The 19,995-nt window shown below is 38.1% G+C and overlaps 1 long non-coding RNA gene across 1 annotated transcript in view; it reads left to right on the top strand.

Moving 5' to 3' along the window:
• LOC148187342 (uncharacterized) overlaps nucleotides 1-19,995 on the top strand; it is a 97,624-nt gene that overhangs the window by 64,770 nt on the left and 12,859 nt on the right. The window contains exon 3 of the long non-coding RNA XR_015778865.1: nucleotides 9,376-9,489. This is a non-coding gene — a long non-coding RNA (uncharacterized LOC148187342). The remainder of the gene's footprint in view (nucleotides 1-9,375; nucleotides 9,490-19,995) is intronic.

The raw sequence follows: 19,995 nt of genomic DNA, 5'->3' as shown, positions 1-19,995 counted from the left end.
ACTAATAGACATGTTCTTTCTAGAGGTTGAATCTGCTGACTTTTCCCCTCATGCCACCTCCAAGTTCACTTTTGTGGCTTCGAGTGAAATGTCTCACCAACTATTATTGGATAGATTGCGATGAACTTTGGCACAAACATTCAGTTATTCAGTCCCCTCACAATGAATTGTAATATTTTCGGAGATCCCTTGACCTTTCATCTAGTACCATTATCAGGTCAAAATTTAAGTTCATCCATAACTTTGGTTTGTGGCTTAACGCTTGGAAAATTTATGTACTAAAAAATAAAATGTAAGCATGCTGACATGGTAAACAAAAAGTGCTTTTACATGTCACCTGTTAGGGTGGTTCAAAAGAACTCTGATGTGCTTGCCTGTTTAGTTTGGACTGTAATATCTGGGGCCGCCAGAAAAAATGGGTCACTCTGCTTACAAGTAAATCTCAGCGCCCCGTAGTTATCGCCTGACACTGATAAGCCTCTGGGGGTTAGTGCCTATATTTCGGGGTGACCTGGTGTAGCTTGCGGGAGACTTCCTCTGCCACTTGCAGGTCATTTTGGGTGAGCTCAATCTTGCAGATATCCAATTTGCCAACATAAAACAACTAATTTTCCCGTTAACAGAAACCAATATTGATACATCCACTTTTTCCTCACCTAATTTTGTAATCATCAAGTCTTTTCTGTAGTGGAATTAAAATCATATAATGAATACTCTTATCATGTTGATCCACCAACAAGTTGGCTGATTCAGATATTTTCATTTTAAAGGCTATATCTGCTGATATTGATGACGTGCCGATATGTGATTGATTAATCAGACTACAAACGGAGAACATAATACTTCTGAAACCAATATCTTGTCATATCACCTACAGATTCTGCATACAGATACAGATATCTATTTATAAATATTACCTTTAAGCAAACTCTTGCTGTTTGTGGTTTTAAAGCAAAGCAGCCCAAACACATTTAATTAAAGTACGTACATGATTTTAGCACAAAGTTGATAGCTAAGCAACTAATAAAATTAGTCTGTCTGCCAACTGTGAATTGTTATCTATATATATGTAATCAGCACATAAATATGCAAAATAATTTGGTAACCATGGTAACATGTATACACATCAACACATGAGTGCACAGTGAGATTTTCCCTGTAGAAAATTAAATCAAAATCAGTGAAACTGCTGTTATGCTTGTATCCTGCTACAGTACATGTACTGGTTTGGCATATACCTAGTAAAAAAGAGTGTGTGATGTAGCTATCCCACAGTAATCTCCTACTAACAGAAACTTGTTTTGTCATTATTCATAACACGGGTGTTCAGTAATACCAATAATTCTCAAAATCACAGTTTTACCAACAAAGATAAGAATTGGTACAGTGCTGCATTACCTGCCCGAAGTCACTGGCATTTTATTTTTCTTCTTGTAAAGCTAATGATACAGTTTGATAGTCTCCATAACAGTGCTCTGAATAACTTACCTGTTAGTTTGTATAACTTCACTTACTGCTCTTGGTTTGTTTATAAAAAAATGCTTAACATCAGGAATATAAAATTATTATTGTGAGCATGGTAGCATGCTGAAGATGGCGTTTAACTCAAAGCACAGTTATGACTGCGCACAGCCTCATAGAGCCTCTAGCACTGATGTAAACTCTGTTGTCCTGCTTCAATACGAAGGCATGTAATGCTTGTAGTTCATGGTCAATATGCTGAGAAGAGGCAGACAAGGTTTTGTGAGAGAATACAGGCTTATGTTGACCTCAGATGCCTCAAGCAGTCCATAAGTGTGTAGAACTCAACTGCTCAACAACTGATTGGTAAGCCGGACCTATCTGCCCACACAGTGCTGTTTGGAGGAATGAGATGACAAGACTTAACGTGTCCTCGTGTAAAAGCACACGGCAAGCATTCCAAAATGTTACTTGTTTACTTTGTTTTGTGAATAATGTTTATTGATTGAGTTTATTGATTTGTGGATACCATGGGTTCAGGAACCAAAGCCAGCAGGGGATTTAAGAACGTCTCATTTCTACTGAGGTTAAGTTAAAAAAATGAATGCCTCCAACTAATGTTGTTGTCTATGAATGTATTTAAATCATGCTGCTATGTTGAGGTGTCCTGTTTGTGCATCTTCAATAAATCATGAAAAATAAAATGGAAAAGGATAAAGAAAAGATAAAATAAATCTTTATTATTTTCAATTAAATGATTTTCTAAAAGGAAAGATTAACAGCTATGGAAATTAAAAATTGAAATCATTGTATTTGACAGACTGCATAGATGCAGCATATGTATGACCAAATGGGACAGCCGCAGCAAATTTTGCTTTTGTTAGTCAATTGTAATTGGTAAGCTGCCAAAAAAATTAAGTGAAAGGCACCGAAACACTAAATAAAAGATTTTGGAGTAGTAACTCTGCAGTTATATTTTTGGAATTCCTGTGCATTAATTTATTTGTTGAGGCATGCCACAATTAAAAACATCTGCTGCCATGCATTGGTTTGCTATTGATATAAATACACTGTTCGGTTATTCGTTGCACCACATTTTTAGGGTTTAAAAGTTTGCATTCACTCGCCTCTGTAGCAGCCGCTCCTCTCATCTATCGAACTAATCAGATTAGCTCTAATCAGATCATTTCTGATCAGTCATCAATTATCGGCCCCTTGACTTATCCTCCTCAAACTGCTGCCGAGAAAAAAAAAAGAGCTAATGTCTAATTCTGCCTGCGCTGCGTTCACAGACATGGAGATTCATTTGTCTCTCATTTGTTTGTGTTTCACAGGTCAGATCACTCTGGTCTCTCAGTGCATATGTTTCAATGGGAGAACTAAAAGTGCAGACATAACAGAAATCTGCTGTTCCAAACTTTATCAGACATAATTGACATTTGCAACCTTTATCACGCCTCCCTCAGGCCTCGTGTGAGTGAGTCGGCATCTGAATTGTGGCCTGTGACATTTAGACAACAGTTAGGGCAATTTCATTGGCCATTTGAGCGCCGCTAGTTGCTATAAATCCTTGTTTTTTTCTTTATTTGAACAGATTTCTAAGAATAATGTGTGGATTTAAAAGCAACTAATTCAGCATGACTCAGAATGTGTGTGTGAATAATTTATATTCAAAAACCAATAATTGCCTTGCCAGATGAATCACTAATTGTAACTATTTAAACTGGAGTTATAAATCCCTTTGCTTTTTAAAGTGCTGATCATGTGATCATGATTGTTGATTATCAAGGGTGGCCTGTTGGGACAATTTGGCAAACAGCTGCTTGTTGGTGCAAAGATTTGACGAGCAGTTGCACTGCCAGCTGCACAGACTGTTTACAGTAATACCTGTTTTTATTGAAACTAAATCCAGAAAATGAATATAATTTCACATTATGTCACCTGCATGCTTAGTTGAGCTTCCAAAAGTTGTTAGAAAAAACATCCAACATTTTGGGCACTGGTGTCTATCACAGCAGATTGAGACAGAGAAATTGATACAGTGGTTATATTTCAGGGTGTGCTGACATGTGCTTGATGGGACTATATGATCAATTTTAACAGTGCATGCCATAGTAATAATAACATCATCAAGTTCATGGTAATTATAGCTGCAGGCTCTTCATTGATCTCCAGGCGAAAAGGGTGATCCCCTTTCAGCTGCAGAATAATAGCTACACCCTTAACCTGGACTTGAATCAATAGAGCTGTAGGATTCCCCCTTCACTGGGATGAGCATCGCGGTTGTACTCTCATTAGGCACACTGGTCATGAAATTCTATCGTCTTTTTTTCCTCAGAAACTCACTTCATTAGATAAATAATAAAAAAAAAAGCTACTGTGTTTGATTTGTGATGAGCTGATTGTTCTTAATATTAATTACGCTCAGAAAACCAAGAAAATCTGGGTATGGATGAATAATTCATGTTTGTTTTTGAACCAGCCTTGTGAAACTGGCATTCACTAAATAATGTATGACTGTGTGTCTTTGATAATAGGGTTTGCATTAGAAGTAATATGCTTTCCTTCATTCCACGGGGCAGATTCTTGCCTGGGCTAGTTATTGTGCAAAAATTGATTTCCCTAAAACCCCGCGTGCCAGAAGACATTAGTCAGCGTTGTCTGCGAGCCAGTGCTGTACATAAGAAAAGGGCCCCACGTGTTGCCGTTGGAAGGTGAGGGATATTTTTTAATCTCACATATGCAGCCTGGGTAAATCTGATTATTCCCATAATGAAGAGAAATTGCTGAACAAAGAGATCAATAAGATTTAAAGTACACAACCATCTGCAATGATGAGAAATCTACATTCTGGATTTGAAGCAGGACCTCCGTTGAACGGGGTTTATAGCATCCAAATGAGATTTCCTGGTACTAAGTGGCAAGAACATGAACCTTTAACAATTAGTATTTAAGATATCCCCTGCTCACTGAAGCTTGAAGGCAAAGTGTGATTCACATATAATTCACTAAAGCGTGTGTAATTTCAGTGAGAGCTGAAAGAATCGCTTTAATGAATGTTCAAACAAAGCAGGGAATTAATATGATGTGCGTGCATCCAAACTTGTAGTCTTAATGCAAAATTAAAGTGTCCTCTGTTAGAGAGGATAATTGTGGCAATAGACTGAGGTTAATATACAAGCATTCCGTCTAATCAGCACTGGTGTGTTAATGTGGAAATATCTTTAATTACAGAAAAAAAGAACAACTTCCTCTAAACCAAAGTTTTTCATATTGTGTCTCATGGGTAAACGTCTGTTGTTGTTTTTTTTCCCCGATTCTGACATTCAGCAAAAAAAATATCTTAAATACTTTAAAGTGAACAGAGACCCAGGGAAATGGTTGGATTTCAATTTGACATTTGTAGGTTTCATGATATTTTTAGATGCTCTGATACAAACAACAACATGGCAAAGCATTGATCATTGTATTTGTCACAGACGTAGAGGAGTGGGAGAGAAGAGACTGACAGAAACAGATTCCTGTCAAAACTCGGCTTCGTAATATGTCACGCTCAAATTCACAATTACAAACGCATTGACATAAAACTGGTTCATTTTCCCCATTTATTATTTCAAAGCTGAGATTAATCACACGGAGGGAAATAATGACTAAACCTAATCACAGACTTCTGCTTCTTGCTCAGCAATAATTACAGTCAGACTGGCTGCCCGGCTATATGATTTATGACAGAACATGATGGATATTAATGGATTTTGTAATTGGTGCATATGTTTATGAAAATGGCTGTCTGGTTCTGAAAATATGAGATTATGTCAGGTAAAGTGAGACCTGTCCTGAGACTGACCAACTGAAGAGAGCACAGAGACTGCTGTTTTACTTCCATAAGATCAAGCTAAGTATATCTCGTAAACATGTCAACACAATTTAAATATGGTTGACTCTGACAAGTTGGCTATACTGCAAATGACACTAAGAATTAATAGTCGGCTGCAAAACAGAATTTGCATGAATTCCCCATTCTGAGAGACTCAACAAATTTGCACTTTCAATTGCATTGCCAGGCACAAAAAAATCCCAAAAATGGATGACAGCATAGCTATTCGGATTTGCTGCCAAAATACATTCTATATTTGGAAAAACTGACTTATTTACCATGTCCTAATTCATGTCAGATCTTGTTTTCCTCTTATTATTATTGTTCCCCAAAGCTTGAGCTATTAGTCAGAAGTGTCCCACAGGCATATGAAGGCAACATAGTGCAAATATTTTTAACATTTACTGACTGAATGAAAGCTGCCCATGTGCTGGGATCAACTATAGACTGATAAGTGAAGCCAATGCGTAAAGGTCTTGAACCTGCAGTCTTACTAATGGCCAGCAGGGGGCGACTTGACTAGTTGAAAAAATAGTCTGGTCATATACAAGTCTGTTGCCCTTTGTAAAGAAAATTCCACTGCCATGAAAGAGATCTGTCATATCACTGGCTCTGCTTTTTTACACTGATCCAAACATTGCTGGCATTCATTGCCAAATTATTATACCAGGTAGTCTAGTTATTGACAGGTTGTCTTAGCTTTATGGCACACTTTTTTTCAAAATCAAATCCATTGCTCTTTTGTCAAATGTAGTAATGTAGGTCTAGTTTCAAACCAGTTATGATCGTCCTGGTCTGGTCTGTGAGTACACCACTTAAAACCTGCAATTTTAAACACATAACACTAACTTAACTGTGAAAGTGAAAGAGAGTGATGGATAGTTAATGAGTCATAGAGGGTGAGCCGCTTTGGATGAGTAAAGTTTTTTTAGGTGTGGAATTGTGTGACAGGCAGAGGAGACAGAGACAAAGTCAGACTGAGATAGAGATAGTGAGACGGGAGATAAGAGGCCAGATAAGAGCTAAAGGGCAGCAGGTTGAGGAGCAGTCGGGCTGTTCACACTAGCAGAATGGATCCTGGGATAATGTGAGAGGTGCCGGATTTAAAATCATCCTGTATCCTGTCAACAAGCAAGGAAAGATTTAAAATACAGAGAAGGGGGGACATCCACAGAATAAAAGACAAGGATTTGCCAAATAGAAAGTACTCTTAAAAAAAAAAAAAACCTCTAATCCTCTGCTGTGGATGTGACCCCCTTTATTTTAACATATTCAATATAACACCAAATGGAGACTTGTACAAGTGCACAATCGGAATAAGTCCTGTCAAAGTGGTCAACCTTCAAAAAGTTTTATTGCAGCCGTTTAGGTGGACGTTTTGAAGAGGGCCCACAGTGCAGTAACAGGCCATTATCTCTGCCTGGTGTATGAGCTGACATTCACAAGTGTGTGAGTTGGTATCTTCAAAGGAATGAGGTGGAATACTTCACATTCAATAATAGTTCACTTGTATAGTCTAAAGAAATGTAATATGTTTTTTTTTTTTTTTTTTTGCACATCAGCAGCCGGTCCAATTATGACGGAATAAAGAGAATAGTTATCTGATTTTAGCTTCTTTATTGTGATAATTGTTGATACACTCAAAAGCCTACACTCTGTGTTTGCCAATCAAAGGTGATTGTTTTGCATTGATTTTTAACGTTGTGTCATAATTTTGAATGAAGTCTTTGAATGAGAGGTGTAATTAAAGAGAAAAAATATTATCTAATAGAGGCAAAGACACAAAGAGACATTTCATCAGCTGTCAGTCAGTGTTATTCTGTGTAACAAGAACCTCTCCAGCCAGAGCAGGTGATTGTTTCTAGGGATGAAATGCTAAACAGCAAATCAGTCGAGGAGATGAGCTACTATATACTGTGTTTTCTTTTAAAAATGTGCACCCCAAAGACTGCAGACCCGGACCTAGACTTTCATAACAAGGCAGAGTTAGAATGGGATTGTCCATTTCCACAATGTAACTATAGCTGTGCAGATTTAAAGGTCAACAAACGGCCTGTGTAAGCTGCAGTCCATTGAACAGAGCCTGTGTTCCGCCTGACATTCCCGAGCTCAGGTCCATATGGAACAATTGGATGGCACAATTCAAAGGTCTGCTTTTTTAAATTTTTCCTTCAGTTTACCTCATGAAGTTTGGATAAATGTGTATACTGGGCGTAATGATGATGATGTTTGTACAAAACTAAACCAGTTACACTATTTCTTCTTAATTTTGCACTCTATAGTTTGTTAGACCCCCCCCCCAGCAATTATATTAATGGCCACCGACCACCGTGGAGAGTTCGGGTGTCATCACGTGACTTTGAGGGTGAAAATGGAGTGAAAGTTCCAGATGTACTTACATTACACTAGTTAAATTACAAAGTATTTTTTAAAAAGTCTATTTTTTGTCATCTCAATCAAGCACATTTTATGTGAAATTTAGGAGATAGCAGTTAATTTTATCCTCAACAGTTTGTATGATAAACTACAAAAAGACACACAACAAGTTGTTGGATATTTTGCGAGTTAGTGCCCATCCAATGATGTTAGGTCCATCATGTGACGTTATGCAATTAACGAACATTACAGAGGTTAAGATTTGGCAAGCAATCTAACTATGGTCAGTTTTAGGAAAAGGAACATTGTGAGGATGCACTTTAAAGTGATAGTTTGGAATTTTTGAAGTGGGACTGTATGAGATGCTGTTGTATAGGAAGTGTGTTACATACAGTAGCTGGCGGTCGGCGCACTGGCAGTTTGTTGTAACAGACTGAGCACACACTCTACAGGGGTTGATATCAAAAAGCTGTTTTTATAGAGAACTAATCTGAAAAAAAAAACAAAAAACAAGAGATAACTACAGCATTAGATTGTTTTGAACCATAAGACATCAGACATCCAGCACACTACATCCATCATTTCAGCTTGCAGATCAGAGATATTTTTAGGAACGTGCTGTGAGCATGGAACACACAAGACAAATATTTAAAACCCAACAACTTCCTGTTTGATTTTATATTAAACACTGCAGGTCTGTTTGATTCTCACTGGGATGGACACCATGTCAAAATGTAATATCTCTCAAATAAGACATTTTCTGACATTTCATGAAAAACATTTCATGACATATGCAAAAGAAAAGCCCGGCTCTAAGCCGAGGCTAATTAAAATTAGAGGGTCAGATGTTTGCTGCTGCTATTTACTAAACACAGCCCGTTGGCAATTAAAGCTCCCTGCCAACATTAGAGATTTTGACGCCCCGTGAAGTGAAATTCAGACACAAGTTCATGACATTTGGCTCATAAATATGGGTGGGAGTTTTGGCATATGAAGGGTGAAGGCGTGCATCACAGTGCTGACAGTGCTAGCCAACGGCAGGACTCTGTAGTTAAGTTGGTGACACAAACACACAAGAATGATGAAATACTGTAGAAAATCAGGTCCTACTTAAACATTCTGGGAATGTTGCCTGTTGATGTAGAAACTCAGCATCTAATCTGAGGTGGCTTACCACTTTGCTCTTTGTACGCATGTTGTCTCCGAAATAAGCCAATAGCAGATCGTCAGAATTCAGGTCTGAAAAATGAAAAACTCGACAGACATCACACACACGCACATGGCCTCATTCCGGTGCTTAAATTATGACATGACATAGATGTGCTTGATGTGCATGGCATAATTAACATAAGCATCTTGTAGACTCATTTCATGAAAAAAATATATCAGATTCCGTTAGATCTCATTCCAGTAGAATTGGATCTTCCACGCTGGCAACAACATGGTATTGTTCATCAACTCTCTTGCAGCAAACTGGACCTCTTCTTTGAGGTCATCCGACTCCCTGACCTGCACTATACCCTCGCTGCGTTTCTGCCCTGTCAGCTTTTGTTGCCATGGAGCTTGACAAAACATGACTTTCATAATAAAATGTGACTGAGGAGCCTTCTTGGCACTTTTCTTTAACCCTCGCTTCACAGAATGTTTTCTGCCTTTTCCAGGATTTGATTCAACTGCGACCATCGGCTTATTGATGAGATCGTGGTCGCTCGACTTTCACCACACTCTCCATCCTGACCAGTTGCCCTTGCTCCTCACAACTTGCTCTGAATAGGGTGAGTTCTGTTTATTATTAAATTCCTATACCAACATCTTTTCACTTGCATTTTAGTCTAACTCTCTATTAAGTAATGCTGATTTCATACCCTTGCCACTTTCCACCATAACCAATATACAACTTTCACAATTAATACTGTTAATTATTTTTTACCATTTACCTGTAAACCAGGTTTCCACATATTTTAATGGACAAAATTTCAAAACTTTCTTCCATGACATTTCTAGGGCCCATATTTCTTGTTTTTTCATAGCCAACTTGCCCCGTAATTGTAATTTCAGCTAGCTGACATACGTGGGTGATGCTAATCAAAACATTTTCAAACATCAATGCATATTACAGTTACGTTAACTGGACAGCTGCAGAGAATAAATTTGCTGTTACGTTTACGTGTAATGTTTACATTACATGGAAGGTTATCTATGGAAGATTACTGTAACAGTTTCCTTACACACTACATAATTCCATGCCTTTTCTAGGCCTGGAAAATGTAATTGTAGTAGTAGTATTAATAGTATTATTTTATTTGTCATCATACATAATACAGCGAACATAAAACACTATTGTCAGTATAAACAAGACAACAGTCTGTGTATGATGTAGTGACTGAACAGGCTCAAGGAAAATGCTTATATATGACAAACCTACATATTCATCAATTTAGGCTTCCCTTCAAAATGTAAGAAAAAACTTATTCACACTTGTAACCGTCAAAAATTGCTTTACAAACCATTCTTTTGAAAACCAAAAGTGAATTACACATTTTATACTTATACTTGCATCATTCCATAATTTGACCCCAGTAATAGAGATGCACCTCTTTTTAATTCCCTTATTAACTTTTCTACAGTAAACTTAGAAACACCTCTCAGGTCATATTTGCTCTCCGTATCGATAATAACCTTTGTACAGAGTCTGGGAATGACATTGATTTTGCTTTGAACATTATTTGCATTTTATTATAATAAAACAAGTCATCAAATTTCAAAACTTGGGAATTTAGAAACAGTGGATTTGTGTGAGCATAATAATCAGTTTTTATTCATGATTCGTATGGCTCATTTTTGACTATGGAGTTTATAGTTGTTTGACCCCCAAAGTTCTACACAGTAAGACATTTAAGGTAAAATAAGCAATAAATTATATGCAGGGCCTTATAATTTAATACATCCCCACATTTATACAGGATTGCTACTGACTTAGAGATGTTCCCCGATATAATCAATATGTCATTTCCATGATAGTTTCTGATCAATCACAACTCTGGGGAATTTCGTCTCATAAACTCTTTCAGTATTGGTATTGCAGATTTTTAAGTCAGTAGCACCATCAATGTCTTTTTGATTTCCAAAAACTATGAATTAATTTTTATTTATATTCAGAGACCATTTGTTTACATCAAACCAGGTTTTAAGGGTTTCCAACTCCCTGTCCACAGTATTTAAAAGTTCCTTTAAATTTTCACCAGAACAAGCTAAATTTGTGTCGTCTGCAAAAATGACAAATTTGAACAGATCTGTAACATTGCAAATATCATTAATATAAAGTGTAAACTGTGTGATTTTCTGGGCTTTCTATGAATGTGGGAACCCTGTGTTAATGTTCCCCAAACAACATTTGCTATAAAATAGAGGTGTATTTCTTTTTGCCCAAATCAAAAAAATGCATGCATATGGATATAAGACTTATCGAATATATTTAGCCAGTAGGGACAAAGTGAGGTTTTTTTTGTACTCTATTTTTGCCTACATGCTGGCTACAGCTGTGGCCGAAGATATTATGTGTTCCAATTATCTGACTGTCCTCCCATCTTATCTTTGTGAACATGATATCTCAAGAACGTCTTGAGGGAATTTCTTCACATTTGGCATCATTGCAACTTAGACTCAACAATGAACTGATTAGAATTTGGTGTAAAGGCCAAGGTCATTGGGACTTTGTGTCCATCTCATTCTTGTGAACGTGATATCTCTAGAAGGCTGTGAGGGAATTTCCACTAGTTTGGCACAAACGTCTGCTTTGGCTCAAGAAATAAGTTAATAGAAACATGTGTTTGGCCATGACTCAAGAATTTAAACGCTAATCATGACAAAATTTCACACCAGTGTCTGATATGATACGATTATGAAGTGACGTCATTTTATATACAAAAGGTCAAAGGTCAGCTTCACTGTGACATCATAATGTTCTGCAAAAATACTTTTCTGGCCATTATTCAACGCCATATCTCAGGAACAGAAGGAGAGGCATTTGGCCAGATACTGAATTGGTGACGCTAATCTTGGGTATCCACCTTGAAACTGTGCTGATTGTATAGATCTTCTGTGCTGCCGGGGGGCAAGATGTGTGTGAAGCATCTGTGTGTTCCTGTGCCGCTCCATTTTGCTGCAGTGTGTGATGGCTTGCAATGTTTTTTCTCCTGTTTGGTTTGCTGTTTACCTTCCGGGAGTTCTGGAACGCTCCTATCCTAGTTTTCAGACAGCCCTCTAACTAACTGATGCACTCTGAGAGGTGTGTCATCTGTCAGGATTTACAGGGCGGGATTCTGTATTCTCTCAGTTGTCTGCTCAGCTTGAGAGTTAAGTATGCGGTCATGTCTGCTGGGACCATTTTTTTCCTACCCCTTATGCTTCTCCCTTATGTTCTGTATTCAGTGTAAGCAGCCATTAGCTAAAAAAAAAAAGTCAGACTTACATCACTGTCCTGATGAGTCAAGATGAGTTGAAGGGGATAGTTTTTGTTTGTTTGTCATAAGGTGTTGCGACTTTTGTACCAAACAACAAAAACAGAGAAAGTTTGAAGATTTAAAGGAATTATTTGCCTAAACTCAAATAAGAAACATTGTAACGTGTATAAAAGTTATTTACATATATAATGTTTAAATATGCATTCACATAAATATTCATCGTGAACTGTGTGGACTCATTTTTTTTTTCTTCGATTCAACTTTGTGTCCTTACAGCCACACAGTGTGGATGCTTAGTCCACAACAACAGAAAAGCTGCTTGGGTATTTTGACTTCAAGAGAGTGGGAATTAGGCCGAGCACTACCCTTAAACTGTTGTGTGACTTATAATGAATAGGGCTGTATTCAACCACAGAAAATCTTAATCGACTGAAATTCTACTGCCTCTTCAACCATTTGATTGGTAAATGGGGAGAAAAATAATCTGTGTGTTATCTGTAGATTAACCTCAGTCGCCTCAGTGTTCTGCATGCACTCTACCTGGTACTGCTGTGTGTGCACCACAGCTTTTTTTTTTCCTGTCACAGGGCTCAACATTAACTCTTGCCCAGGCTCTCTGTTCAGGCAAGTGGAATGCCCCAAATAAAAAAAATAAATATGATCTCCAGTGTATCATTATTCGGAAATAAACACTTTCCACCTGTGTGCACGAGTCCGTCTCCCCACTAAGCGTTGAACAGGACTGATGAGAAAAATCTGACATACTGGATACTACAAAAGTAATTTTTGAGGCTGACAATGTCATATATAACTAGGACTGTCAAGCAATTAAAAAAAAAGGAATTAATTACATGCTCTGTGATCTTGCAAATATTTCAAAATAAAATGCCTTGTGTCAACAGCTGATGGGATTCTGTCAAGAAAGACGTCATCAGAGGACTTGTACTTTGAAACTTAACGCATTATTTTTTTCTGAGATTAATTAACTGAAATTAATGCAGTATTTTGTCAGCCCAAAATACAACATAAGGTTACTAACAAAAAATACCTCGGTAATGCTGCATTCCAGAGAGACTTAGTATTTTTAACGCATGATGCTAAAGTTAGCAATCCTGCCACTCCGACAAGGGATCTGGTGTGATAATATTTCTTTCAGAAGCTTTGTAATCCAGCCTCAACCTGCAGTGTCTTTTTGGAGACATGATAAAATAAATCCATGATGATAAATCTGACAATGGACGTCTTCTGTGATTAAATATCTGTTTTCAGATATAAAAACAGAGCTGAAAAATGTAACTATTTAACTTTGGGAAAAATGCTCCACTTGTCGCTGTCACGAGCCGTCCAATCACAGTGGTGAAGGGGCAGGACAAACACAGCGAAGGCCAACAATAACAGCTGTCATTTTTAAGCTGGGAATAGAATCACTTTGGATGGACGCATGAGTAAAACCAGCAATTGTCCATGCAATGAGAATTTTGTCGGGCAAGAACGTAACGACCAAACAATCGCCCATCCTACCAGAAGTTTACAACCCCTGTGATTACATTGGCCTATGAGTCATTCAAAAATTAATTAGATCTTACTAAATGTATCTGTCACGCTAAATATATAGGAAGTCAGGCAAGAAACAAGAGTAGACCACCAAAGTGAGATTTTTTCCCATTCCCTTTTTTCTCTCACGAGTTAATGTTGTTGTGCTTCTCCATATGGCCAGTATGAATTCATGCAGCATGAATACATTAATTCACCATGTCAGCTGAGCATACTTGACCCATCCTGCAAATAACACCCACAACACATCCCTGTACGCCTACTGCTTAAGGTGAAGGAAGAGTTAAAGATTCCTCCTAATGAGCATCATTTAAATGTGACTGAACAAACCAAACGATACAGCCATGGTTGCTCGCTCAAAGCTACGAGGAGAATCTATGCATGTGTTGGTCTTAAAAAAAAAAAAGTGACCTACTTCCAAAACTAGCAGACAGGACTGTTTTCTGAAGTCGAGATGGATTCTGGCAGAGTCCACCAACAAACAAAAATTCTTTGCTGATCTTCCAATGTTTGCTTCAAAATAACATCAAGCATGTTGCATCAAGTCCACATTACCCTAGGCCAGTAATATCTCCACACCATCTCACATATCCTACAATGTCAGAGGAATCAATTTAGTTTTCAAGAGACTTGCAAAACTAAAGGTGGATAAAATATTTTAGTCTTAAAACATAGATGAGGGGGTCATAGGTTCAATCAGAGCTCAATTTAATCATGGCTGAGAAAATAACTAAAAAGTATGAGTAAGTGAATAGGCTCTAAAACCTTAAAGAACACCTCACCATCATTCAAACTGACAGAAAGCACAGAGACACTTCAAGAATAGACTGCAGTCATAAAACTCTAGTCAACTGAACAGTTTAACAGTCTTGTAAAACAGACTGTGCTTCTGTGCACGTCCTCTCCCCCCATCTCCTATGCCTGATTATGCTCTGTGCATGTGCACTCAGCGTGCAAACACTGACCACACCCCCAAACACAGCAGTGAGTGAGACACGCAGATGAGCAGATGACGCTTGGACTTCACCTCAACACACACACACACACACACACTGTGATGAACCGTTTTGTATTTGACACTTTAATATTTTATAAGGCTCATTTCACATGCACCGTAATTTTGCACGTGCTTCGATCTGCATCTTGATAAACAGTATAAACTGTAGAGCTCGACTCTGCATTTCTCTTTTGACACACTCACTTGAGTACAAAAGTAGTGTCCTGATCAGATACTCTGAAGCTATTGCTGCCACACCCATAGATCCACAATATACACACTCTCTCACACAAGTCTCAGTAAGCTTAATACTATAGTTTTCCTGATGGGTTTTTCCCTTATCACCTGCCTCATATTAAAAAATGTCATCAGTGAGAACTAGGGTTGGCCATTGTAAAAAAAAATGTCAAACCAGTTTGCTATAAAGTTAAACACCGTACTAGACAGCTATACTGATTTTGACCATCAGGTGTCACACTTGACTTGGCGGCTGCTCCTTTGGAGTGGAACTTAATAAAAATAATATCGATAAAAAAGATATATAGCCAACAGCAAGTAGGTTGCTATGGTGAGGGCCAGCTCCCTGGCAATCGCCTTTCGGCCAGTTGCCAATTATTTTAGGTTTTTGTTGTGAAATAGGGAGGTATCATTTAGATACCTTCTTATGTGAACTTCACAAATATCCATTGTCCATTGCAGCGCGTGCTTTCAAACTGAGCACCAAAATGAATAGCAACAGGGCATCAGACAAAAGGTAAGCTCAAAATGGTTCATAGCATCATGCAGCAAGTTGACACAGTTTTAGTTTTCTTGACAGAATGACTCTGCCCTGTCTCGTCTTGCCCCCCCCCAAAAACACATGAACTTTCTAGTAAACAATCACATCATACATGTCATCGCAAGATGACAATAATGTTGTTTTATTGCTTGTAACTAATGCAGTACAAGTTGGATTAAGCGCTTTGACGCCATCAGCACAGTTTGATTATGTGGGCTACATTTTAATGTGATAGATTGTGTCATAATGACAAATGCCAAATCAGCTGTGCTGCATGAAATAAAACTAGCTCAAGCTCGTACACCGTATTGGACCTGCAAAACTGAAAAATCCATCCAACTCTATAGCAACGCATGCAATTTGTGAAGAACATTGCTTTTGTTGAGTTTTCAAAATCCGACCCTGTTCCATCCTAAAACAGTTCAAGTGGTTCACCACAGTCAGAAGGGATTACTGCAGGTTTTTTTTGTGTGCAGATTTTACTATACTTATTGGCTTGAGTCAAACATGGATAATTAAACAGATTTTTCATTATTTTGCTGGATTCAGTCAAGGTTAAAGTTCTCTGCATGTGAAAAAAAAAACAACTAAAACCCTGCGCTCTCACTATGCAAGGACTGAATCCAGTTAAGACTTTCCCACCTGTCTACCCTTTTCCCTTGTTAGTTTATTTCCATTCCTGAACAAAGAACAAACACATTTTAAATGGCGAGTGCGCCAAACCATGATAGGGCCTACAAAGTGATGCTGCTCCTGCCAAATTTGTCATGTTTATCTATTATGTCAGACACTCTCTGGCACCTGGTTTTGCCCTTCACTGTATTTGAGTGTTAATGCCACACTAGTGGAAGCTGATGGTGCTCAGAATGTAGCAGACCTCCACACTCTGCAGCTTAGCATCTTTTAATTAAAGGTCCAGTTAGTGTATGTAATATTGCACTCTCATTTCTCCTCAACACCCCCTTTTTTATTGTCTGTTTCCTCCAGTGAGGGGGGTGCTGGCCAGTGATGCCAGGCCAGGGTTGTTTCTGTGGTAATGAGCTGTCAAGGATATAAAGAAGCCTGTTCTTTTTTCTTTGCATATCTCTTCCTTCCAAGTAGGGGAAGTAGATGGGAGAGCTAGTCTGGCAGCAGCATCTGTGGAGAGCACGCCCTGGGGATTCTAGTGTCACAGATGCAGTTTAAAAACCATGTGAATGGAGTGGCTCTCCCTCACTGCAGGCTGTGGGACTGGCATGATTAGACCTTTAGATGTTGTCTGTTGAATGAGAGCTGGGTTGTGAGGTGCTCAGAGGGACCGGTCTAAAGGACTGATTTAATTTGCCAACCTCTAATGACAAAAATAAATTCTCCAATCAGTCTCTGCTCTTTTGGGTTTGCTGATAGGTTTCCCTCTTATTGTGTAAGTACTAATTGTCTCTTTCATCATGCATTTCAGCTTGCCTGGAAGCACCACACTTGTTCACCAGTAATATGCGCAGTTATTAAGGCTAGCTGAAAATGGAATTTAATTATTTTAGTCATCCCTCTCTCTGTCACTCTGTACCAGTGTCACATGCATGCACGTTGTTTCCTATGATCTCATTAGGCTATTTATAAGCTACACAGCTGATGTGAAAAACTAACTGAAATCATAATTAGGATCTGAATTATATTTGAGTAATTGCTTTTTGTTTTTAAAATGAACCTGGAACTGGTGAAAAACTCTGGTAGAGACATGATGCAACACTAACATCAAATGCAGACCCATGATTTGCCTTAATTGGTGGCATGACCACCTACTATCATTCTAGCATGCAGTCCTTAAGCTGTGATAAGCTATATTTCTTTAGCCCATTACCCCACTGATAAAAACAGTGTATGTAACTGGTTCCTACGGAGCCCAGCTGGTGACATTCATTTAAAAAAAGGAAGAAAAAAAAGCGCTGCCACAAATTAATAGACTGTGGCCATGGCTTTTGTAATGCAAGGTAACGAGATCATTAATAACATCCACACTTTAATAACGCATCAGAATTTAAATAAATTTGCAGGGCCACAAGAACATTAGTTAGTTATCCAGGGAGTCTCACAAATTCATTTAGTTGTGGCGGCCTGCCACGATCAAAACATCTGCTGCCACGTTATGTTTGTTGTTTTTTTACTTTTGGGGCTGGAGTGATCATTAGGAGTGCTGTTGGAATATACAGGCCATTTTGTTATGCATTGCAGCACAGTCTCGGAGCACAGAGCATACTCCGGGCACAGATGGAGCAGAGGAACGTCAGCTGCAGTGAAAGTGAAACTTAATCGTTAATTGCGCTGGGTCTAAAAGTTTGTATTCGCTCTCCTCTGCAGCAACTCATGACGAGATCCACCTGCTCTGTGGTCATGGACCTGTAAAAATGCATTTAGGCATGCATTTTCTTTTTAAAAAAGGGGACACACAGCACCACACATAGATTCTAATTCTGTGGGGGAAAATGGTTATCTCCATGGAGGTGACTGTTAATCATTGATTATCTGGCAGGTGTATCATCAGTAGCTTAAGCTCTATGCAAACATGACTAAATTTGAATTGATTTTGATTCATTTTAATCAAGAAAATGAATCATATTGACATGCTTCAGTCACTTACGGTTAGGCATGGAGTCATTCAAGATACACTTAATTCATCTGCTTAAAATGCACATGCACAGCAAACAAAATGCTGACCTCAGGGAACATAAAGATTTCATCGTGCACCAGCTGAAAGCACCTGGAAGACCAGATGGTTAATGAACGGATGTACAACAAATGCTTGAAAGTGGCAATTGTGCAAAAGAGGAAGATGTTTAATTTTTGCAGTTCTGGAACCTTGCTGCTCAGCCATGCATGGCTTCAGGTGACTAAACTATAGGCGGTATTTTGCTTTATGACCTGACTACGTATATCTGGCATGTAGATTCTTACAACAAGTTTAAACCACATATAATCTGCATCTGTGGCTGCATAGATTGCTTTTCTAAAAAAAAAAGGATAATTAAAAGCTGCATGGAGAAACAGCAACTCACAAGTCATAGATTTAAGACATCGATAACAAAATCTTTCTTTCTTTTGACTTTCTATGACTTCATGAATTTTGACGCATCAAGAAAGTTGGGCCATGGAATAGGATCTTGTTTCCATGCCTTATTAACTTGTGGCCACGCATAATATTTAAAAAAAAAATGTCACAAAACGTCTATCCATCATCTATCTATCTGTCTATCTATCTATCTATCTATATTTGAGTAGACTTTCAACCATAATATTTTGGCTGCATTAACAGTGCTGCTGACAGTTTTGGTAGTTAGTGTGAATTTAAGATATGGGGTCCTATGCTGTCCTAATTTAGGATTAAGCTAACTTAAATCCCCAAGTTAGAACTGCTCTGTAATAGCTACATGTTTCTCAACTGTTAAGAAACATGATTTTTTTAAAGACCTAAGATCCCGCGTATCATCCTAAACTGTGATAAGATTTCATACTTGGGAGGACGGCCCCAGATAACATTGGACCCCTTGGAAATGAGATGGCACATCTCAAGGGGTTTTATCCTAATAAACAAGTTTGAATAATAATAACCTGGTTTAAATGGTGAAGGTCCTTGAGCTGAATAAACAGGATGAGGAGGTGAGTCATTGGAATAGAAAGTTTTACTTGCATGAATCATGACAAGAAAGTGTCTGTTCAGAGAAAAGAAATGGAGCATATCTACTTTGGATAGAATTCCCCATATAAAATGTACTATATGTGAATTTGTCAACAGCTTCAAACATGTTTTGTGTTTCAACTTCTCGAGACCTTCATCATCTTTATTTTCTGGTTCAAACATTTGACTTTGAGCAGTTGCCTGTTGTTGAATTCTCTTAATATGGGTTGCCTCTCTTGCCTGGGTGTTCAGTCCGCTGTGTAATTAACAGGTCAGTAATTAGCTAATTAAGAGTTCAGAGCATTTCAGGCCATTTTGTTGACCTCTGTATTTGTGTCAAGTTACATAGAGTGCAACAAGAGAAACCCGGCCATTTGAGCTTTTTTGCCATATGAATCAGTAAAAATTTCAAAGCATATTTATTTCCAGTGCTGGTAAACAACATTTAGAGTAGGATTCATCACTCAATTGTTGGCATTTGTTGGAGTGGTGCATCAGTTGAGTTCTTCCAAATTAATTGAGACTTGGCAGTGATGCTGCAATGTTTTTTGCTTTTACATATTTCCGCTGTTATAGCTGTAGGCAGATTGTGTAATGTATACCAGCTTGTTGGAATCATTAAGGCAGATTTATCACATTCTTTGCCTCGAATGCAAACATACCCACACACAGTGAAGTAGGGATCTTGTTTCTCAGGTCTGTGATACTTGGTGTCAGACTTTCCATACCGTTCACATTTTAGGCCATCATGGTGAGGCTGTTATGTGGGATGTGTGGTTAAAGTTGTAATATTTTGTTCAAACATTTTTTTATTGTCATAGGATTTCTATGTTAGTA

The sequence above is a fragment of the Plectropomus leopardus genome, chromosome 15, assembly GCF_026936395.1.
Source record: "Plectropomus leopardus strain MGB_pleo_1.0 chromosome 15, ASM2693639v1, whole genome shotgun sequence".
NCBI lineage: Eukaryota > Metazoa > Chordata > Actinopteri > Perciformes > Serranidae > Plectropomus > Plectropomus leopardus.
The sequence above is the reverse complement of the archived record's forward strand: the minus strand, read 5'-3'. Positions and strand labels throughout refer to the sequence as shown.